The sequence below is a fragment of the Protomyctophum parallelum genome, assembly GCF_964188405.1.
Source record: "Protomyctophum parallelum genome assembly, chromosome: 5".
NCBI lineage: Eukaryota > Metazoa > Chordata > Actinopteri > Myctophiformes > Myctophidae > Protomyctophum > Protomyctophum parallelum.
The window spans coordinates 7,535,956-7,561,308 of NC_139702.1; positions in this window are offsets into that span (position 1 = coordinate 7,535,956).

Consider the following 25,353-nt stretch of genomic DNA (forward strand, 5'->3'; position numbering starts at 1 on the left):
GACATTAGAGTTATATATTGTCTATATATAGGGGGAAACATTATAGGCTACGCGTGTGTTATCGAACATAATGCACAATGTACTGTAGGATGTAGCATTTATTCATATTATTAAAGGGCATCCGTCTTATACGGAGCTACTGAGGGGGTTGATCCCGTGGTTAGACCTGGCCGACGCGCTGTTGTTATTGATGTACTGTTCGCTGTGTATGAGTGCTCCAAGGATGCAACACAGGCAGCTCTTCATGAGTTTAAAGATTTATTGCTTCACCGTGCAGTACAGCATCTGCGTCATTTCATAAACAGACCATAATTAGAACAAACAATGAATGATATTTCAGACAGACAAACATTCGCCCCCCCCCCTCCAGTGTTTGAACAGCATAACATACCTGCGGTCGAAAACCATTGCCCTTCCGGGTCAAGCCTCCCTACCCATGCCAGTGAAGCAGACGCTTATAAAGCCAACAGCGCCACCCCATGGTCACAACTTCATTTTGACAATTACACTCATTTGGCCGTTACACATATTATACATAAGTAATTTAATTGAAAACAGCCTTTGACTAAGAAAGGAAAGAGGTCGCAATATATTGTTTCCGTTTCGGGAGAAATAAAGTCATTGCATGACAGCGCTTTGTGAGCTGGCAGATGAGCCATTTTCAGGGGGCCACCATGATCAAGTAGAGTGGGGGAGAAAGGGGGACGTCGGTCGATTGGATGTTTATTCTAGTTACAGTAGCCCTACGTTTGTCGATTAATAGGACATTATGTTGCATTTTCACAAGACACTGCCTCACATCAAACAGTACAATCACCAGTGTTAAATTATCATTTTTGGGGTGGATTTTGCTGTGTATTAATGGAAACCATGCTTACACGTTGTACATATACTGTAGTCTTAAAGCAATGTTGTTTCAAACTCCTTTAAAGTAGGCTTTTCAGGATCCACTGAGAATTACTTTTTGACCTTGAAAGATATGCATGAAGTTTATGCAAGGCTGCAATTAAGAATGTAAAAATGCCTGCAGTGATTGAGTGATCCCCAAACGCTGCCTAAATGGAAGTCCCTTGTTCCATTATCTCTGCTTTACAAAACTAAACTTTATTCCCCAGACCCCTGAACAGCCAAAGGCATCACTCCAAGCTTTTAGCAGAGCGCTGATTTAGTGGATATGGGGTTGGCTCAATGTTTAAACCCAGACATGAATGCTTTCGCTACTCACTCTACAGCTGTGCAAATATGAATTGGCCTTCCCTAGGGGCCTATCCATTTCACAGATATTCATATTCTCCCAGAAGCAGATCGATCCTGGATGCAGAGCGATTTTGATTGGTGTGGTGTTTGTGCTTTTGTGCTTTTTGGTGGTGTGGGACAGTGGGAGCGCACAATTGATGTGAAGCCTGCAATGCCCGGGATTCAAATCTGGGTCTCCTGCGTGGAAAGCCAACATCTTAACCACTAGCCTAAGGGGAATTCCCTCTTGGCCAGGGGAGGCGTTAGGCTTTTGGTCATCAAGCAGATCAAGGCTCTGAGCCTCTACAACACCTATAGCCTAATGGGTGGAGTGACCATTTTAAAGAGAGTCAGAGAGTCTTGCATTCACCCGTCTGTGTGCCAGTGTGTCCACAGCTAATATCGCAAACCACTAGGCTGATTACCATCAACATTGTTGTGCACACTGCTGTTTTTTTGCTGTTTAGTTTAGTTTATTTGATCATCCTTCAGTTTCAAATACAATATTTAAAGACAATGAATGTAAGCCGTTGAAAACAGAACAAAACCGAAATAAAACATGAAGATGATCAAAAGGAGTAGGCAGAAGCTAAAAGCTTATAAATGCCTATCCTACTTACAGAACATGAAATGTATTACTCATTACATTAACTACTGCTGGCTCGCCATGGAACCCAAATCCCAAATATTATTTGAATAATGTCATTGACAACTATGTTATTTTTTGTTCATTTATAATCTCAGATGCACCATCCCTCCAAACAAACATCTGCGAGGCTATGGGGTGAACATACATTTATACCAATACCAACATATCCCGCGGACCAGCTTAGTGTGGTGCAGCTTCATATCAGTTTTTTTTATATTTTTTTTATCAGGACAGGTCAGGAGTGGACAGGTGGTGATTATGTGGTTGGCAGACTGCTCTGCCAGGTCCCAGTTCTTCATATGTGTTTTGAAGCGGGCCAACTCCTGTTTCAACCTGGTTCAGTCTTCAGCAGGGTACATATGTTCATCATGCTGACAGGGAGTGAATTGAAGCAGAGCCAGAAGAAAACTGTATATTTTTATGCACAATAGATACAGATATTGTTTTATATTGGATGGCCACAGAGACTTGATGCCAAGGGGATGGACCACAGCTGGGGATAGCTGGAGAGGACCGAGATGCTTGAGGAATCTTTGTTTACACCATATGGCCTAAACCCCAGTTATCTGTCATGAAGTACAGTATACTCCCACATCTGAGATATACTGTACCGTATGTGTGCGTGTGTGCATGTGTGTGTGTTTGTATTATGTATTTGTGTAATTATACTGTACAACAGTGGTGCCCGTTGGAGCCTCTACAGCGGTGCCCGTTGGGCACTGTCCTACTTGGAACAGTGCAAGTTGGAAATGCATACCCCACCCAGATATTATGTCTGTGTCCCTTTTATGCCCATATATGGAGTTCTTTATCAGGCATGCCCAAATATGGAATATATGCAGACGTCAGAATGATGTCAGAACAGGCCAGCTCCATATATGGACACTGGGCAGGGACCGTGTGGGTCTGACCGACTCGACACCGGCACTGGACTCCCCCCTGTGGGGGTGTGGCGAATTTGAAGTCGGTTTGGGCGAACGGTTCTCGAGTTACGTGGATTACAAGAGTACACACACACACAGACACAGACAGACTTGATGCATTTATAGATAGATAATGGCCACATGTTTTTATGATGTACTGTACCTCATGAATCATGATTATTGGACTCTATTCAAAAAACACAATTAAATTTGGTTGACCATCAATACCAAAGGAATTGCCTAATAATAGACACAGAACTGTGGTCGACTCTCCTCCTCCCGACTCCCGTTGTTTATTACCGTCTGTCAGAGCTGCTGTTCAGTTGACAATCTTCCTCTGCCTGTATCCCATCTCCCAATTCCCCTGTGGGTGATTAAGGCCTGTGTTGTTGCAGTGAATTTGTTTGATCAGGTTCTGTGTAGCAGGCAGCCAAGCTCCAGCCAGCTGTCCTCCTTATCTTCTGCATAATTATGAGCTTTAGGATTGAATGTCTCCGCTGAAACAGTGAGATATAAGCTGCTTCATCGGGTTGCAACTTGCATGTGCAGTTTGGTGAGGTGGGTGGTGAATTGCACACCGTTGTGTATTTTCACTTGCTCAATGCTCAATCAATTCATCAGGGCTTGGCTGGTAAAAACCTGGGGAATTCACCATAAAGTATACACATGACAGCCATTTTGCTATTAAGTTATAATATTTGAGGGGTGGGAAGAAATTTAGGAAGAACGTTTTCAAATTCCCTATCCGCAAATATGATGTGAGAGCAATAGAGAGTCAATAGTTCAGACAGCTAATGCTATGTGTTACTCCGTGGTTACTCTTTTTTTTTGAGAGAGGGTGATTGTATGTACAGTATGTTGTATGTTTTTTGCACAACCTACAGTAGGTAAATAAGGGTATAAATAAGTGTATGCACCGGTGTTTTCTCTTGAGAGGAAGGAAATGTGTTTGAATGTTGTGTTTGTCCATGTGTTAAGGCATGCCAGTTTGAGTTTATTATTTCTTATTCATTCTTTATTTAACTTTCAGAACATAGGGTGTTTCTTTAGTTTGTAAGTTTATGCACCTCGGCCCTTTTCCCGGTTCATTGTTAGTGTTACTCTCCACGTGCCCTGGACTATTTTGGGGATGTAATACAAATGCTTGGCACAGTGCTGGAAATTAGTTTTGCCGCATAATTGATCGTGACTTATTTAATCACTAGAATTTCGCGGCCGCTTTGCAACCGCTCATCCCAGAGTTACGTTGCCGTGCACTATGGGAAGAAGGAAATTGCGGGAGTTGACTCCACATGTAGTAACGGATGGGTTATTAGTTATTATTAGTGTAGTGTAGTGTAGTGTAGTCAACACGTTATGGCTCATACACACTGCCCGGTATTTGCTCCGATTATGCTGTCGGGGAGCATTTTTGGCGCTGGCCGACAAAACCCCTGATCTGACGTTAAGTGGTGCCCAAAAGTTATAGATCACAAAGGCTTTGCAGGTAGAGCACATGACATGGCCCTAAAAAAATATATAATTTTAATATAAAAAACTATTTTTGCATCTGCCGCTTGAGATGACCTGAGATGACTTGATTGATTGACATAAAATAGGGCCTGTCAGCTCAAACACACAATGCAATAGTTGTTGTTTGCGTACAATCATCAGTAGCAAAGTCAAATACCAAAAATAAAAACCCTACCATTTCCATTTCCCCCCCTCTATTTCCCATTCCATGTGCGTTTGTCTTATAGTTTCTCTGGCCTCTGTACTACTGCCACCTAACGCCCATTCATTGTATTACACAGTGGGTGAAAAAAACACACCCCTTAAGACTAAACCCGACCCATCAGAGGTGTGGCTTCCAGAGGTACCTTTGACATGACATTTGTGTGTGTGTGTGTGTGTGTGTGTGTGTGTGTGTGTGTGTGTGTGTGTGTGTGTGGGTGTGGGTGTGGGTGTGGGTGTGGGTGTGGGTGTGGGTGTGTGTGTGTGTGTGTTTCGATGTGCAGGGCGTTGCTGAAAAGGGTTGTGAACTGTTTTCATGCGAACATCTTTTCATTGGCTAGTGCGCACATCTTTTGCGCCACGTGACAACTTCTCAATTGTATATTAGATAAAAGGAACTAGCATGCCTTCCTGCATCCTGCTCTATACTGTAACTCAATAATTGTAGCAGGTCACTAATATACTGTGCTTTGAGATGGACTTGGGATGAACCTGGCCATCAAATTGCATTTGTCTTTTTTTCTAACCCTAACCTCACACTAACCTATACATTTGTTGTACTATTGGGAGGTCACGGTCAGAATAATAATGGGCTGTTGGACTAATTTCTAATGAGGTTTTCCCAAACCTCATTTGATGACATCATTGATTACAGCTTTTGAAGTCGATCTTGACTGAGGATCTAGCGAAACAACAGTGTCTTTCTTCCTGGTACCACGGCACACACTAGCTGTCAGTAAATAATCCTGTCATCCCTTGTAGCTAATTCCCTGATAAACGTGTGCCATGCCCTCTGCAACACGTCCCCCTGTCATTTTGTGTCTACCAGAGTCTGACCCCCAAGACTCCTGCTAAGTGTACCATAATTCTCATCTAGTCGTCATCTGGTCTGCTTTACAGCCACAAGGAGGTCATCAGATCACTGTTACCCTCTCCACTATCTCTCCTCTTTACCATGTCTCTATACCCGAACACACAATCTGGAAATCGGGTCAATTTGTACATTTTCAGAGTTAAATTAATGCTCAGAATCTTACTCTGTATCAAGGTTCTAATGCTTAATGTATGCGCCATCATCCATCATACACTGTGTACAGTGTATACATCGGTGTTGAAACCGTTCTGTCTCGTTGCACATCTTTAGTCTGAATTAGGCTCGTGGACATGCTGAAAGAGAGACCTACAATGACTGGGAGACGTGATGTGAGAAATGTTTTAGTGATAGAGCATACACTGTGTGAGGAAAATATAGTTGGAAATGTAAGAAGATATAAGGAATGTAGGAGGAATTGGAATGGCGCCTATAGTTAAAGACATTGATGGGGAACGCAAATAAAACATGGAAAGAAAGAGAAACATCGCCGTAGGCATTAGAGATCGTAGTCTGTGATCTGATAAATGGAAAGGACAAAATAAATAACTGATTGTGATGACAAAATAACATTGCAAGAGAGATATTGGTTTGTATGGTGACTTGAACTCAACTGAAGTGAATTGAATTGAATAACTTAAATTAAATGACCATATATGTTGGTTTACAGATATACAGAGTAAATGAAACACTGTGCACTAAATAGCAGCTTTCTTTACTACCTCTTAAAGGTTTTTACTGAGATGCTCTTTGCCTCTCTGTTGACCGTCTTTCAAAGATATAGGGAGACCCTGTCCTAAAATGCTACAGCAGATGTGTTACTGAGCTCATTTCTTTAACACAATCCACACACTTTGTAGACTTTACTGGAGAGCAAAGTGCACCCTAATCTTTCATGTCTGCGATTTATGGGAAACGGCGTCTCCAAGTGGCATCTGTGTCGAAGTCTCGGAGACACATTTTGTTCATTCTCTACTCCAAAGCGGGAGTGATGCTTTTGCAGACAAATGGATTTTGCACGTGGTCTTATTATCATTCCCAGTGGCCATGTTGAGGCGCTAACGAGAGAGAGAGAGAGACTCCACTCCGGTCTTCTGGAGAACAGAAGGACCATGCAGGCTCAAAGCTGCTTGTTATCATTGAAGTGAATAGTGGTGGTCCATAATGACCATCTTCACATGCCTTTAATGGGACTCATCATAGTACCAAGAGTTCAAAGGTTGGTCACGAACTTGGGAGAACTACCCCCACTCTCAGCCTCCGTTCAATGGGCAGCTTCTCCGCCATTGTGGATCGACCACTGGAACGAGATGGCCACTGAATGATGTCTGTCCGTCCATTTGTGCGACGTGAAAACAGGGATTTGAAAAGAGGGTCAATAGAAGACTCCTGTTTGTTTCTTAGTGGTTTGAAGACTTGCTAACATTCTATATGGTGTTTCTATAGAAGCCACTTTTTTTGTCTCTGGAAGTCAGGGGGCTAGTGCTGGTCTGGAAGACTCCTGGATCCAGTTGATTGTTCTGTATTTTGAAGTGGTTCTTGTTGGCTGGCTGGCTGGCTGTGTGTGTGTGTGCGTGTGTGTGTGTGCGTGTGTGTGTGTGTGTGTGTGTTCGCGTATGCGTGCATTCTTGTATCTGCTCATGTGTTTTGTGTCGCCCCACATTAATGAACCACTCTCCTAATAAACAGGCAATCCTCCACAAGTCCTGTCCCCAGTTGGCGGTCTGTGGCCCTAATACGCCTTAGTAGACAGTTCACATGTCCACCTGCTTTCATTCACTCCCAGACAATTAACACTGTCGACAACATAGTAGTAATGCTATCTGCTTCACCGTATCCCCCCTCTCGCTCTCTCCCTCCTTCCTTCTCTCTCTTCTCTCTCCCTCTGTTCCAAACCCGACGCGACGCCAGCATCCACATTCCATTCTAGACAACCCTGAACAGTCCAAAAGAAGGGTGCAGAACTGCAGATACATACATACATACGATACACATGTTTAAATAATTCTAAATAACTTCTCTATCTCAATCATGCTCAAAGTTCGACCTAAAGTGTCATTCAGGAGTTTTCTTCATTGAGGTATCAGGGATGCTGACAGAGAAGTGGTAATCGTTGGTATTTGATAGCAAAAGGGCCCTGTTTGGGTTTTCAGCTCCTAGCTAAGTGGGCTTTATTGAACTGAGAAAAAAAGAGAGGGAGTATAGAAGCCTGTATATGTAGTGTGTATGCCAACAGACCCCCTAATCGTCAGACAGCGAGACATGACAAGACTCCTAAAACTCTGAGTCTGAACTCAAATAGATTGACAGTGACACAATGACTGAACCCATTAGATTTTTGGCACTCGTGTAGATGCACATTTTCTCGTTTTTCCACGACTGGAACTAGATGTTGTGGGTGTAAATGATGTGTTTAAGTGTGAGTCAGAGTCATTAACTGTGGGCTGCTCATGTTTTACACAGGCGCTGAAAGTATTTTAATTAAAAGCTCATTTTGGAAACTGTATTTCTACCTTTAAGGGAAGAATATATATGTATGAGTTCATTCAAAAGGACCCATTCTGAAAAAGTGGCATCATTTTGTCAGTCAATTACTGTACATATAACTATTGTTTTTCTTTAGATTTAGTTTCAATACTTTTGAGAGGAGGCATTTTCAATTATTTAAATTTTCATTTGAGCTGGGGAGGTGACTTTAATTAAGGTTTCAATGCAGCAACGTTTGGGTTAATGCTTCATGCTATTTACTGAAATGACAGACATGCCCTTAAATCCAGCTTGGAGCCTTGGACCAATTCAATATGTCTGTTTTCAATTAATACTAATTACAGCTAAATGACTCTGGCACAGTACATGAGCTTAGATGAATTGTTTGGACTGCGTTTGGATCAGTATATTGGAACTATCTCCTTAATACAGCTGCTGCGTGAATAGATTAATCCCAAGGCACCATTTGACTTGCAAGAATCGAAACTTTCCACTGATTAAAGCAAACAATAGGGAAGTGAGAAATCGCCTGTCACGTGATGTATATAATATATATACTATACCATTGTATTCAATAAACCATGAATGAGATCAGTATTATGTTGCTGAATGAAATAGAGTTCTGACTTCATCCTCTACCCCAGTCGTTCTCAAACTGGGGTACGGGACCCTCATGGGGTCCCCAAATAAGTTTGGGTGGTCTCGAGATGATTAGCTTAACCCATTCTGACTTGAGATCAGATTCATACGAGGTTTCCACTGGACACACACTGGTCTGATTAACCCATTCTGACCTGAGATCAGATTCTAAAAATGTCAGTCGTTCTTCGATTTTTCAAAAATAGCAGACCTACAAGCTCGTATCGCGCCACTCGGTGGCGCGATATGAGCTTGTAGATCTGCTATTTTTCAATAGCTAAAGCATAACATGATGTTGACACCAAAATGGGTGCCCGTTCAGAATGGGTTAATGTGCAAGTTTGTCTTCTCACTCCACAGTAAAGAAACCAATATGCAGTAAGTGTAGGGTATCTGCACGTGACTTTTAAGACCTTTTTAGTTAATACCAAAGACGCAAACATTGTGACATTGTGAAGCTGTGTAGCTCACACTAGCAACTCGCAGTGCGAGGCGTTGTGAGCTTGTAGTTTGGCTATTTTCACAATATGTATCTGTGGAACTGAGTCAAACTAAATGCAATGCCTACAATTGTCATTGTCATTGTCAAGTGCTTGTCATGGTGGGGGGTCTCCCCAGTTAAAATATGATTATTTTGGGGGGGGTCGCAGGCCACCAGCACTGAAGATTTTGGGAACCCTTGCTCACTCTTTGAGAATGTTTTTTTTTATTTTGTATGGAAAATACATTGTATTTAATAATACTCTTTATTGTCCTGAAGGGTTATTTTTTAACATATTTTTATGTTATTTATATTTTGACATTTCAATTGTTTCCTGTACTGTATATATTACGTAATTGATATGATTGTAACTTTCCAAAATTTAATGTACATATTTTTATATATAGGCTTACTAAGGAAGGGGGCACGCGCACGCACGTACGCGTGCGCACACTTACAGTTACAGTAGATCATAAAATCAAGGCTTTTGTTTTTAATGGCCTGTGATGAGGTCAGCTGGTTAGTAGAGGAAGTGTGGAGGAAGTGATGGAGGAGACGTTGGTGCTAAGTGGATTGACCCAGGCCATCATGATTAAGGTCATAAACAAGCTGCGGTCAAGAGGTTATTAAGGGTTATAAAGGTTCGTGAGGTTATAAGGAACGGGTCTGGAAAAGATTACCCGGTAAACGGACAGCATGCAGTTCACATTCCACACGGAATGTTTAGTCACGTAATTGGTTCAGATTAATTCAAGCTGACCGTATGCGTCCTTTAAGACTGGACTGTCACAAACGTGTCGGTTTTATTCAAGGGTTTTAATGTTTACATGCACATATATTTGATTTCAGGAATCTTCATGGATTTAAAGCGTATGTTGTATGTCTGGGAACAGTCACGATACGTTAAAGTTGAAACATAAAAATGATATGTGGATATAGGGGGAAGGATGTCGTTGATTTATCTTGATTTATACTCGGGTGTACTGTGAGCATGAATCAGGCTTCAGATAGCTTGGAGATGAGGAGAAATCATCCACCATTCCATAATTACAAAGACACGGCGGTGTTACATACATGCTCGTGTTAGCCAGTACATTCTGCTGACTTGTCTTTTCTCGTTGTGCTTTTTTGAGTGTGTGTATCAAGCTCGTGCCAATAGCAGCTCATGGCTGTAAGTATTGTACTGTTGTGAGTTTGAGCGTCTGTCTTTTGTCATTTGAGTTGAGCGATATGGAAATGGGATGAGTCTTTCCAGTATGGTCAACTTCAGATCCAGAGGAATGACCCAGTTCATAATGGGAACCAGAGCGTTTCATCTTCCTGGCCGTATTCCACAGACTTTAATTTAGACGACAACATATCTTTATCTCTTTCCTGGTCTCATGTTACTGCTTCTGGCTGGCTCATTGTTCATTTCCTCTACACCTTTTATGCTTTCCTTTTTTCTTCCTCCCATTGTTATTCTTTCTCATAATGTATTGGTCTCTCTCAGATTTATGTCTCTCTCAAATACGCAAACATGCATGCGCATGTACGCGCGCAAACACACACACACACGCACGCGCACACACATAACATACTCGCACTCACTCAAAGACTTTCCCATTCATCAGTGGCTAATCTGTAGTCAGTCTTGAGGTGTTCAAGGACCACACGTTTGTAATGAGAAATAGCTCCTGGGCATAGAGTGAAAGACCCCTGTGTGTGTGTGTGTGTGTGTGTGTGTGTGTGTGTGTGTGTGTGTGTGTGTGTGTGTGTGTGTGTGTGTGTGTGTGTGTGTGTGTGTGTGTGTGTGTGTGTGTGTGTGTGTGTGTGTGTGTGTGTGTGTGTGTGTGTGTGTGTGTGTGTGTGTGTGTGTGTGCGTGTGTGCGCTCAGCTCATATGTACATTTAGTGTGTGTGCCCTCTCAGTAGTTACCACAGCTTAACTAACATAAATATTTGGCCACATAAAGACCGTTAGCTCAGACTTATGAATCATAAAGCTCATTAAATGGGAGTGTAAATAAACAGCAAAGTGGGGCCCCGGCGCCCCATGTCAGCCACCCCCCCCCCCCTCCCCCCATAACTCAGTCTGGTCCCTGCCTGGTGTGGAAGGATGTATGCGCAGCCATGCACCTGGGCAGCAGGTCCCTGCCTGGTGTGGAAGGATGTATGCGCAGCCATGCACCTGGGCAGCAGGTCCCTGCCTGGTGTGGAAGGATGTATGCGCAGCCATGCACCTGGGCAGCAGGTCCCTGCCTGGTGTGGAAGGATGTATGCGCAGCCATGTACCTGGGCAGCAGGTCCCTGCCTGGTGTGGAAGGATGTATGCGCAGCCATGTACCTGGGCAGCAGGTCCCTGCCTGGTGTGGAAGGATGTATGCGCAGCCATGCACCTGGGCAGCAGGTCCCTGCCTGGTGTGGAAGGATGTATGCGCAGCCATGCACCTGGGCAGCAGGTCCCTGCCTGGTGTGGAAGGATGTATGCGCAGCCATGCACCTGGGCAGCAGGTCCCTGCCTGGTGTGGAAGGATGTATGCGCAGCCATGTACCTGGGCAGCAGGTCCCTGCCTGGTGTGGAAGGATGTATGCGCAGCCATGTACCTGGGCAGCAGGTCCCTGCCTGGTGTGGAAGGATGTATGCGCAGCCATGCACCTGGGCAGCAGGTCCCTGCCTGGTGTGGAAGGATGTATGCGCAGCCATGTACCTGGGCAGCAGGTCCCTGCCTGGTGTGGAAGGATGTATGCGCAGCCATGCACCTGGGCAGCAGGTCCCTGTCTGGTGTGGAAGGATGTATGCGCAGCCATGTACCTGGGCAGCAGGTCCCTGCCTGGTGTGGAAGGATGTATGCGCAGCCATGTACCTGGGCAGCAGGTCCCTGCCTGGTGTGGAAGGATGTATGCGCAGCCATGTACCTGGGCAGCAGGTCCCTGCAGGTCCCAGGGTATGCATCCAATTGCCATACCCTGAGGTTAATAGCGTTCGCTTCGCATTTAACCTAAAAAACCAGTTATTTTATGCATAATATCTTCTTTTTCTCAATCCACGGCCGTCTATCTACATGTGACACGTGTCTGTAGCGTGTGTGACACACCACAGCCTCGGTCGGTACCCAGAGTTTTATTTTCATTCACGTTCGGCTCAAAAATGAAAGACTGGGGACGCATTGGAGGATCTGGCATAGGAAGCCCACTTCCTTGTATTTCGCTAACCAATAACAGTGCAGGAGAGGGGCGTCGCTCCAAACTTTGCGACGTCAGTGTTCACTGTCTTCTACCGGGGAGGGGGGGGGGGGAGGAGGAGGGCGGTGGCGTGTACTCAGATGGGTGAACCAATATAGGATCCACCGCCGTGATCTCGCCGGCAACCTGCCCCTCTAGACCAGAAACCACACAGGCTGGGCCAGGCTTCCACCATACATTCATTAAAGGGATTGTGACATTAAAAAAAAGGTTTTGGAATTGTTCTTGTTTTTTTTAGGTTTTCTAATCTCAATTGCACCCAAAAAACATGAACTTTTAACATTCAGTAGATTTTCTGTGATCTGGGGTTTTCTGGCTCAAACAGGTGCTCTGATTTGCCGGCAGTAAGTGACATCACTTACTGCAAATCCCATATATGTCAATGGGATTTGCCAGCAGATATCACTGTTTCACTGTGTTGCCTGTTTTCATTGTAGCTCAAAAGGCCCAAAAAACCCCAAAGAAAATTTCAGACCACAGAAAATCCACTGAATGTTCAAAGTTCAGGTTTTTTGGGTGTAATTGAGGTCATAAAACCTAAAATAAAAAATAAAAATAAAAATAAATGAAAATTAATGTCATAAAACCTTTAACCATCAACCTGGCGTCCCTGTTTTGGGCATGTCAATATAGGCAACATTTTGCCGCTAACCCCTCCCATCTTTAATGTTCGTGTTAGGACAAAAGTCTACACTATAGCTGACTATATAGGAGGGGCTAGCACCCCTCAAAAAGTGAGGACGCAGTGATGATGTATGAGGATAGACAGCACTATAATTGTATTGTATTTAGTCATAGCACGCCATAGTACATATGTATAACATAGTAGTATAGATGTATAGTTTATATGTATAGTTTCATTATATAGATATTCCACTGTTACTTTCTTAGCTTACGCATGTTTCATGATAAATACTTTTATGTGATGTATTCCCATGCTTTTGTTCTTGCTTAAATGTAAGTCGCTCTGGATTAAGAGCGTCTGCTAAATGCCTAAATTGTAAATTGTAAATTGTAGGATAAGAGCGCCCCTCACTTCACACACTTTTTACATTTGCGTCGCATGTGTTCTTTTTGTGCTGCTATTTTAGCTGCTTTTTAAATAGTTTGCCACCCTCAAGTTTCTTCAGAAACGACACCTCTGGAATCGCGGAAGCGATAAAACGGTGAATTAGTCATCGTCTTAAAACGGTTGTAAAGTGTAGTAAACAGCTCATTTGGCGGTCACCCTGGGGTCAGTCTGAAGCATCCCTGAGAGATGTTGTTTCTCTCAGAGGTGATTTCTTTTACAGGGCTGATCGTTAGGAAGGAGCCACACGGTTTATGGTGCATGGATGATGTGCTCATAATGATGGAGGCAGGAAGAACGTGTGTGTGTGTGTGTGTGTGTGTGTGTGTGTGTGTGTGTGTGTGTGTGTGTGTGTGTGTGTGTGTGTGTGTGTGTGTGTGTGTGTGTGTGTGTGTGTGTGTGTGTGTGTGTGTGTGTGTGTGTGTGTGTGTGTGTGTGTGTGCGCGCGCGAGTGCATGCGCATACTACTACTATACTTAATCTGGCACTGAGCACTGAAAGCTTATTTGTCTACAAGATGATTGACAAAGGGATCGACAATGGGAATACTGGCCTGATATGATGTGATTAGGGCGACCAGATCCAAACTATTAATTTGAGGGACAGAAGTATTGCTTTTGTGGGACATGGGGATGGGACAGGGTTAGGCAACGTATTTCTTAAATTGCTATAAAATGCCTTGATGTCATATTTGGCCATAGGCCTAATATTTCCTATAATTCTATTCTCATATAATCTCATATTTCCTATAATTTTATTATCTGACAATCTCACATTTTGTTTAAAAAATGTGGTCATGGGTGGTACTGTAGCCTAAGGGGATATTTCTCATGTTATTTGAACAGGCTTAAAAACACATCTTGCAGGAAAAGAGACAATGAGAGAGCTTTACAACAGAAAGCCAACTATGAGGGCATTTGAACACTGATGCCTGCCAGTCACAATAAGAGACATAGGGCTGGATTTTGAAGGTCCGTTTTACAATGGGGTAATACATAAATTGCCCTCGCTCTGCACACAATCATATTATGAAAGGCATATCGGCCTGTGTTGAACGCACACACATATGGCATACGGCGTTCCTGAATATTTTAGCATTGTGGGAGTGTCCATATGTTAATTATTTTTGCTTTGCGCAATTTGCTATTAAGCCCCTTGACCTAAAAACACTCAGCGCATAACGATTAGACGTGGGTCTGACCACCTCATAAATGCAAAAAGCACTGTTTGATTTTACACTTGAGCGGCTCTGAACTCTGCTGGAGTGTTGCCATGTCTGTTTATTATAAGCGGCTTCTTTTTCTGTAAAGTTGTGGTTGCTTTTCTTGTTTCTTAAATGGTTATTTGGGCTTTTCTCCTAATGTTGTTTAAACCAGTGATCCTCACACAGCACATTCCCATGTCAAGGATCCCCAGATCAATGCATTTGCCCAACTAAGGAAAGGATGGCTAATCCAAAAATTAAATTAACATTTTCCAAGATTACTTTTGAAAATAGCAGATCTACCAGCTCACAATGCATCACATACATTCATTAAAACTATGTACGGTACTCTGACTGCAGGGGGATATATAATTAATGATCATTATAACGATGTGCAAGAACATATTTAAAAAGAAGGAAGAACTTTATATTTGTGTGGTGTCATTAAAATTAATATGGCAGACTCACTATCTAAAAAATAAAAACATGGCACTTCATTTAAAATATACAGACCCCTGTTATATGCGCTTCTTTTGGGATTATTTTTATAGACCTATTTACTTCTATGAGACATGGCAACAGCGCTCTTTTTGCTCTTTTTTTTGTAAAATGTTGAGATTAGAAACGGCCATAATTCTTTCATTTCTCAACCTTTAAAAAAAATCTCCATAATCCTTGGGAAGTTTGCTTTCATACGCTGTATCACACCCAATTCAAGTCTTCTTCAATAAAATGCTATGAGCGAAGACCATATACCATCGGGGCCACAGGCACAGCATTAAGCAGCACCCATTCAACTCATTCCTTCATCGTGACTTGAATTAAATAAAATATAATAAACTTTATTATTATTTTTCAATAGAAACAAATTATTTTGAGGCATAAAGGTGACAGCATGCAGTGCAATAGGAATAACCCAAATGTGACAAAGTCATGTCATGTCTTCTATGGTGCCAGCATGAAGAAATGTAATACCACGATCCCCAAAGTGCGCATTCCGTATGTGATCAGCTGACTGGTAAAGAGAATAGTACGGACATGTTGATTGGGTACGTCTCAAACACTCCTTAAACACTCCCATGACTAATTCAAGGCCGTTTTGCCCAATCCACGGGGTGTCGAAAGCGCTTCTTAACATGCCCAAAATTGCAATATGACATTCTACACGCCCCCAGCTCTAAAAACTGTAATATTATTGGAACTGGATAATCGACCTGAGAGTCTCAATTTGTGGGACTCCTGAAAAGTCCCACACAAAGGGGGACATCTGGTGATAGCACTTACCCTACCCCCTTAGATAGCATTTCTGTAGACTTGGATAGCATTTGATACAGACTTATAGCATGTTATGTAGACAGCACTATAATTGCATTGTATGTAGTCATAGCACGTCATAGTACATATGTATAGCATAGTATAGTATATATGTATAGTTTATATGTATAGTTTCATTATATAGATATTCCACTGTTACTTTCTTAGCTTATGCATGTTTCATGATAAATGCTTTTTATGTGATGTATTCCCATGCTTTTTTTGTTCTTGCTTAATGTAAATCGCTCTGGATTAAGAGCGTCTGCTAAATGCCTAAATTGCAAATTGTAAATTGTGATCTGTGATGACTCAACATCAGTGCCTTAATCAATTATTACGTCAGTCCATTTTGGGACAATTTAGTCTATTTGAATGCAAATTAGATTTGAAATTTTGAATACATAATACAAGTTAAAACAACACTTGTAAAATAACACAGAAATAAATTACAAATGTAGAATTTGAGAAGAACAAATTCCCTGGTGTTTTACGTGAACAATAAAACAAAATTTAGATTTAGGGTTTTGAATTGGCAAAGATTCAGTTTAGGGTAGGTTAGGCATATTCTTTGAGCGTTTGGGAGTTGGAGTTATCCCTGCGTTATACTTTGCACGCTGTTGTTGCAAAATAAAACGGCCTGTCTAGAAGCTCATCGAATTACGTGTCACCGAATTGTGATTCATGGTCTATGGTCAGGGTTATAATATTTATTAAATTGCCGTCCTAAAATGTTGATGTCCTCACAAGTATAGTAATACAAATGTGTGTGTGCGTGTGCATCAGTGTGTGTAATGCATCAGTGTGTGTGACTGCATGCGTTTGTCCGCACATGTGAAAACGAGGGAAACAGCATGCAGCGTGTCTGTGTGAGCTAACCAGAAAGGCCAGACTGAGGTTCCGCCAGCGGGTGTTCGGTGCATTTAAGGGCACAAGTCTATGGAAGCCCATCCATCACAGTGAACATATACTGTAGGCACAGATATATAGCGTAGAGTAGACTCTGACAGTGATGAACTATAGGAGAGGTGGAAGTTAGTTTGATGTATGGCCCATTATATTACAATCAAGGCGAACACATGTCTGCAACCGACTTTTAGGTGCAAAGTTCCACTCTGCTGCTCTCAGGTGAAGAATTGTGATTGCCGTTTTGGCCATTTTCTTGTTTTCTTTTATAAGGAAGTTTGCCTATACTAAGGTTGAAACAAGAAACTATTTGAAATAAATCATATTCCAATATTGTAATATTGAGTATTTGAACTCCCAGCCAAAAAGCTTGTACTGTGGGAACCAACACAGGGGCATCGATCGAGAGGACGTCCCACACCTACCTACGTGGACGTACTAAAGAAAGATGCTGGTGCAGAAAGCACAAATGAGCTGGCCAGATGTATGGAGAACCGAGATGACTGGAGACGCCGATGTTAGGGCTCGTCTGAGGACCACGCAGAGAGATGTGAACACATGAAGACCTATAGAGGAATTCATGTTGAAATTGACACGTTGTGAGCTTGTTGATCGGCTATTTGAACTATTTTAAAAGGATTTTCAAAATGGTAAAACAAATTAAAATAGGTTCAAGGATAAGGGGTAAGGGGTAAGATTATAGTCCTTGTGAAAGGCACTGTTGCGCCGAATGTGGTGACCTATCGATTTCTGTTCCGCCTGGCTGCTGGCTGCAGCCGTGTTCTAGCAGACGAGGTTTCCAGCAGACGAGGTCACGTGCTGTCAATCATCAAAAGGTCGCGCAAAAGTCACCTTTCCTTCCTGTCTATTTACCAGCCTGTGGCGAAAACGTATGCGTTTGTCTGGAATTCATTACACTGATGTGGCATCTATACCTCTTTGATAAAAGAGATTCTTAGCTGACTAATAGTCAAGGATATTATCACTAATCGATTAGTACATTTTATTAACAAATGTGTATTAAAAAAATATTGTTTTTCAGGAAATTAACTCAGTGTGGAGAAACGAATTCACTACCAACTAACCTAGGGTGCGTTTGGATATAGGCACTGAGCGCACTGGTGCCAATACAGACCAATACGTGAGTGTGCTCGCGGTGCGTATGATTCCGAACGCACCTATTGTTTTGGTCCATGTATTGGTCAACTCACATTGGTGGTTTCCTCAGAATCTTTCATTTAATTTATTAAGGAGGCAGCCCTAAACTTAGAATTGCCTCATGCTTTACGCAAAGTCAAATGGAAGTCATGCCAAGTCTCGTTTAACATAAAAATATTTCAGTACATTTGCAGACCTAATAGGCTTCTGATTATAATCATATTAAGACTGCCATGTGCACACTCAATCACTGTAGCTGGAAGGCTGTTGTGATTGGACACCACAGGCAAACAGCTCCTTGTAATAGAGTTGTAAAGATCACAAGACTGTGGTAATGAGGTCAGAGGTCGGGAAGAGAGAGAGATAAGGGAATAAATGAAGATGGATGAGTTGGAACCACAGGGTTCTGAACCGCACAAATCAAATATTCATTTTGGAAAAGGATTAAGGATTAGGTTACTTATTTCTACACAACCTTTTAGTGATGAGGGATGATGGACTTTGACTCAATAAGTGCAAGCAAGTATTAAATCAGGCATAATATTAATAACACCACCCGGACCACTTATATTCCGCAATACAAGATGTGAGTAGAATTCTACATATCTGTCAGAACTGCAAGCTGACACCCAGGTGAAGAAATACCTGGGGTTAGGGTTTTGTGAACAGATCTTTGCCACTTTAATCACGTACTTCACACCATGGACGAATGTTGTTTTAGAATGTAGACACACATGGGCTCAGTCAGCTTCAGAAACAGTTGTAATGCAAGACCATTATGGGGAGGAATGTTACTTTTTGGTCATTCCTGCACATTTTCCATACAGTATGGCGAATTCTCCATCCTGTATATCGTTTATGAAAAAAAAAGCTGTATTTTTGCAAGACATTTTTACTCTAGATCACATACATTATCAACATCATGACACTTCATATTACTGTTATGATTGTAGATAGTGATAGCAGTTTGTTTTCCCACAGGAATGACCGCCTCCACTGTAACATGATGATGATGGTCTGATCACTGGGTCCACCATGATGGTGGTCTGTGGATGAACACAAGAGTGTTAGTGATCACACAGGCTTCTGAAGACCTCATGGGGTTGTATTCTGCAATAGAGGCACCAGGACTTCTTTTTCTCAAAGGGTACCTGCAGCCCACATGTCTTATCTGCTTCTCAGGGAAGTGAGAGTTTGCTGTAAAACCAACAGTCATTAGCATGACATAATAAACACTTAATAGTTTATTAATTTGGTAACATTCTTGGCCTGGAACATGCATGCAGGCTCTATTCTATACAACTGATACTAGCAACTTCTAGCAAGTAGTTCTATTCAGTTGGATTTTAAATGCATAAATATGATGGGTTTTTTTTACTTTATATTAAAATACTATATTTAATGTATTAAACTAGATAATACATATACCAGTATTGCATTCTAATGTAATATGCGAGCCGATTACATATTCTACATTCAAAATTAATGAATGTCAATTTGTCAAAAAATGATGAAATATGACTGAAACGGAGCTCAGTATTTTCAGGCTCACCACCCCAGCGAGCAAAGTCATCCGCTAGTCTTGTCAATCAATATCGTCTACAGGTGAAAACTAAATGAAAAACTCAGCTCTAAAACAAACTTCAGAAATAGTTTTCACGCGTCCCAATGCAAACACACTTTCAAACGGACCGTGTAATCCAGCCGGCTATTTTCCTTTCCTGTTCATGAGGTATGTGTCTTTAAGTGCTACTGGCTCCCAGACCTACCTCCAGCAAACTCTTCTTTTGTGTGCCGCTGCACGGTCGACGTGGTGACCCGGTGAACCCCGTAGCGCGGTTAAGTGGGTCCTGATTGTGTGCATTGCAGAGTGGTGATAATGTCTACCAGATTCTCTCGTCACATACTCTGTGTGAATACATGCAGCAGTGAGTAGGCACACATAGTGGTACGCAGACACACACATGCCGAAACACACATGCATGCATGCCCATGTTTACTCTTCCCCCATCAGCAAACAGTTCAGTGATCCATTCATCATCATCCAGATTGTTTTCAAACAGCAGAGCAGCGCTTGTCAGCCTTCAGCCAAACATGTTGACAAGCCGATGTTGAAACTGTCAGCAGCTTCTCTTTCTGACATGTTTGTCTCAAACGCGGGGAGAAAATCTAGCCTGGCTATTGTTCAATTCTGCTGTTCACGCACAGCAGCCGGCCGGGTTTATTAATGCAGCTGTTTGCAGTGGTTCGGCTGCTCAGGCTGCTGACCCGGACCTCCATTTATGGGTTATCTGCTGTGCTTTGGTAAGCATTACACATCACATACTGTATCACCACGCAGACGACAACACATACAGTATCTCCATGCAGAGCATACCTGTCCGTCTATCGACGTGCCGACCTGTCCTCCCCAACCGCAGCCCAGTCCCATCCCACAGCAACCATCCGGCCCCTATCTTCACCCCTCTGACCCCTGCCTCCGCAGTGGTGAATTAAGCTGTCAACAGATGGCCAATCCCACATGGAGAGTGTTGATTTAGTCCAAGATGGCAAAACAAACCAGGTGGCCTCTCCTCTCCCTCCTTTCAGGATTCTATACCATTTCTTCTTTCATGTGGCTTTTGTCATAACCTTGCATATCGTTGCTGTCGAGAGGAAATCACCTGACTCCATTTTTTAGGTTTTTGATTCCCTCCCTCCCCCCCCCCCCTCATAAATCAGTGCTATTGAACACCCTTTACATCTGTGTGTTGGTTAAAAAGATATTGAGCCAAAAGTAGTAAAAAGCGCTTTGTACAAAACCTCTTAACTCCATTGGACCCTCGAACTGCCTGCTAAAGCAGCTAACTCCACCACCTCAACCCCCCCTCTCATTAGTCAAGTAATTGACAATAAAGTCACAATACAAACTTTGATGAGGCAGTATTGCTTTGTTTTAAAAAATATATGGTTTTCTTCATTTCCTGAAAAATGAACATATTGGAGTTAGGTGGTTTCTTCCCGACAGCAGAGATATACTAGTGCATGTACTAGTGCTTTTCTTCGTGTATATATTGTAGCTCAACAATGCAGCAGACTTCAAATTCCAATAAACTGAATCATGGGAAAATCGATCAGATCTAAACCTGGAACATGGCTTTATGGTTTTTGCCAAATATGCACAAGTGAATGTGTATTGGGCCAAAAACTACCATTATGACCCCACTCAGCTCCACAAAACTATGTGAAACATATGATTGGAGTTAGATTTGATATAGTACAGTGCATCCTGTATATAAGAAATAAAAGTGAAATAAAGCCATCATAAAAGATAATCCGTGCTGACTTTCAGTAAACGATATGACAGTTCATCTATCAGACACTGCGAGCTTCTCAATCACCCATAGGAGCCTTTTGAATCCCACATTAGCTCATGTATATAGCTGACATTGGAAAACATTTTTGGGAAAGGCAATACCCCTTCCCAAAACCGGTCTGTAATCTATTTCCTTGTTATTTTACAAGTGGCTTTAACTTGCATTATGTCCTCAAATCTTAGTTGGCCTCAAATAAGCTAAACTTTCTGCCAAATTGCTTGATATAATTGATAATTAAGGCACACGGATGTGCCATGATGTTGAGTCATCATCACAACAGGCCAATATTCATGTCCCATTGGCACAAACTTAATCATCTTGTTTCAAGTCAAAAGACAATAAGCTTTTGGGCTCAGTGCCAGATTAAATGATTTGGAGAAATATGTTTGCTTCTCATTGTGGAATAAGTCGGCTCCACTGAGTTGCGGACTCTTATTTCTTTCTCCTGCTTCTCATTGTGCTCATCATCATACTGTAGCTTAACTGATGCATTCTGACCTGAGATCAGATTCATACGAGGTTTCCACTGGACACACACTGGTCTGATTAACCCATTCTGACCTGAGATCAGATTCTAAAAATGTCAGTCGTTCTTCGATTTCTTTCAAAAATAGCAGACCTACAAGCTCGTATCGCGCCACTCGGTGGCGCGATATGAGCTTGTAGATCTGCTATTTTTCAATAGCTAAAGCATAACATGATGCCGACACCAAAATGGGTGCCAGGTCAGAATAGCTTAACTGATGCATTCTCATCATCATACTGTAGCTTAACTGATGCATTCTCATCATCATACTGTAGCTTAACTGATGCATTCTCATCATCATACTGTAGCTTAACTGATGCATTCTCCCACTGCTGGAACTACAGGATTTCCCAAAGGTTTTTGCCAAAGCAATGGAAACATTGCACCGACTTGCAGTGCCAAGGTCAACACTGGTCACTATCTCAGGCATGCCTATGAGCCATATCTCTACACTCCTGGGGTCCACCAATATTAATTTAGACACGATACCAATGGAAACTTTTGTTTGTTTGTCTGTTTTTAGAAACCGTTCAGTGGAATAACAGGGACAGCGCAAGGGAATGGTCCTGGTGTGTAACTTAACTTGAACCATCTTCAGAAATGTGGTTTCAGACTTCAGAGTTGTTGAAATGTGGCCTATAATACAATACCTTTGGCCCAGATACATCGGCTTGACGAGCCAGCATGTCCTCCATCGCTCAACTGCCTGTCACGTCTGACCATGGCAACGTGATTCCAAACCATCATTTAGTTGTGAAAATGTTTATTTCCCTGTGTCTGAGCGCCGACTTTGCGTGCCCTAGCTACTAAATCCCTTCCAAAATGACTCATTCTTTTCATTCCTTTTCTATTTTCTACCACAAGTCTGCCAACAGGGTTTGTATTACGACGGTGGGAAAATGAGTTTTATACAACCTGTTGGCTCACGCATGAATAGAAATACATGCACACACAGTGGTGTAACACAAGGAGACAGTTTTTTTGTATAGGTGTTGGTCTCCAAACTTTTGCCTTTGACAGGGTTCCGATTAGCAATGAGGCTTACTGTACAAGCAGCTGTCTTCACGCGGTATTCCCAGATAGGGATTCTGATGACACACACACACCAGTCCTGGAACAAGTTCTACATGTGTGTGTGTGTGGGCCGCAATGGGGAGTAGCTTTAGGGAATTCGTGGATGCCAAACAGGCAATGCAATATTACACAGTACTGACTACTGATACATAAAGCACCTGTGTAACATTGCACCGTCATATTTTACTTATCATGGATTATAGTGTCCATTAACCAACAGATAGAAGTAATACTGATATGCTTAATGCGGCTACTAGTTACATACTGCCATACTAACACACGTATGTGCACAAACAAATAAGCTGATATAAAAATGCACGTACCACCACACACACACACACGCACATGCACACATGTACACACATACTTCACCACTTTTGTCTTGCGCCCATTGGAAGTTTTCTTCTTTCATTGTGGGTGTTTTTTCTTGGGGATCCATTGAAGCCAACTGAACCATCTGCTGTTCCATTCAGTGTGACTGAGGGCCTGGCATCGGAGGTCAACGTGTGTGTGTGTGTGTGTGTGTGTGTGTGTGTGTGTGTGTGTGTATGTGTGTGTGTGTGTGTGTGTGTGTGTCGTGGGCACGGCACACACACATCAAACACACCACCACCACCAGCCCACCGGCATCTTTCAATAGAGCTGTTACATACTTGCATGCGTGCGTGCGTGCGTGCGTGTGTGTGTGTGTGTGTGTGTTCAAGCACGCAAGTGTGCATGTTCACATCCATATAGCTGTTTGCCTTCCTTTGCTTGAGCCTGCATGTTATTCATGTGTGCATGCATGTGCGTGATTGATTCTATATTGAGTCCAATTAAACAATTAAAAACGGGTCAGATGAGAAAATTGATTTCTATGAAAATGAAGTGAAATGAAATAGCCTGAATGTGGTCCTTTCTTTCAAATGGTTGAGCATTGGCACTAAGAATCGTTTTATTATTTCTGTTATGAGTGCAGGTGGAATAAAACAGCATCATTAGTCTTTTTATGTTAACATGTTAACATTTCACAAATATTAAATAATGAAGCTTCACAGTGTTCAGCTAATTCATCCCGACGGCCCTTACTGCATCTCTCTCCCCCATTTCCTGTCAGCCTACTGTCTGTCCCTCTATAAAAAATATAAAATAAAGTCGAAAGCCAAAAAAACCCCATAAAAAATAAAAAATACACAATGATTACAGATGAAAGACTGCTCATTATATAATTGGGTAGACAATCCAATAATCTGACACCGATCTGGATGCTGATGGAGCTTACAGAATTATCCAAGTGTACATACAAATTATTCTGACGTTTCTGTGGACTGACCTCTGTCTGACTAGGAAAATGTGTCAGCGGGCCAGCGGCTGAGAATGGAAGACCTATTGCTATACGCCAAGGCAGTCACTGCTTTAGCCAGAATACTGACGCCTGATACAAGACACATTGTCCATGCGTTTATTAAACCTTGGAACCGCGTGTTGGTTTTCTGGGCAAGTGGTATAAGAGTTAACCTTGCTGTAACCTTGCTTTATGGGCCTGCTGCTGTTTAATAACCACCACACAACACCTAATGATCAGCCTTGTTTACTTTCCATGCTAGAACTCTACATTCAGACATATCGGCATGCATGCATGTCATGAATACAGCTGAAGGAAGTACTAGTAATACTAAATTAATAATTATTCAACAATAGATAAATAATTTGAATGAAAAAGGTATATAAATTCTACTGTTACAAGTAGCAGCTGCAATAAGTGTGATATATCAATAATTAATTCAATATCGTTATTGGATAAATCTCCAATCAATTGGATAAGTCTCCTATCACGGTTCTCTACAAGGTCCGCAACCACTCTGTACTGAATCTCAGTACTGTGTGTCTTGTATTTTGTAATAACAACACGACTTTGATCATTTTCAACAGAAGTCGTTTATAATCAGCGCTATAGCCATGAATGCCTCGTGACACTTTCCTCTGGGGTGTTCTGTGTAGACTTTGATCTGTCACACTGGATCAAGTGTGAGGATTTATGACTGCATTCCATCTGGGAACAATCTCTTATAGGGACTTGAAACTCTCTTCTTGCTATCCCTCCTGAGAGAGAGAGAGAGAGAAAGAGGAGCCTGTCATGTTTTCACAAGCAGGTCATAAATTTGGGGGTGCTGAGAGGAAAGGACCATAATACTGTGCTAATGGGTTACTATTACTATATTACTGGCCTGAGTGAACAGAAGTGATCTGAGAAGCAGGCGGTTCCATTCCTCAAAGTGAAACGCTGCTCCGTGCAGAGCCCGCAATGTTTACCATACCAGATACATTTGAGTGGGATAAAACCACAAGATTAAAGGGAGGGATATTTTCACTAAACATCAGCACTCTGAAGTGTCTTAAAACGTTTTATATATTGCACGAGGCTTGCGGACGTGAGTGCGCCGCGGACTCTGCTCTATCATCTCTGCGCGCTTATAGAAGTTCATCAGAGAACAGCCTTAGCCCCTCGTTTTCTCTCTCCCATGAGAGGCAGTGGTTCAGTGGATG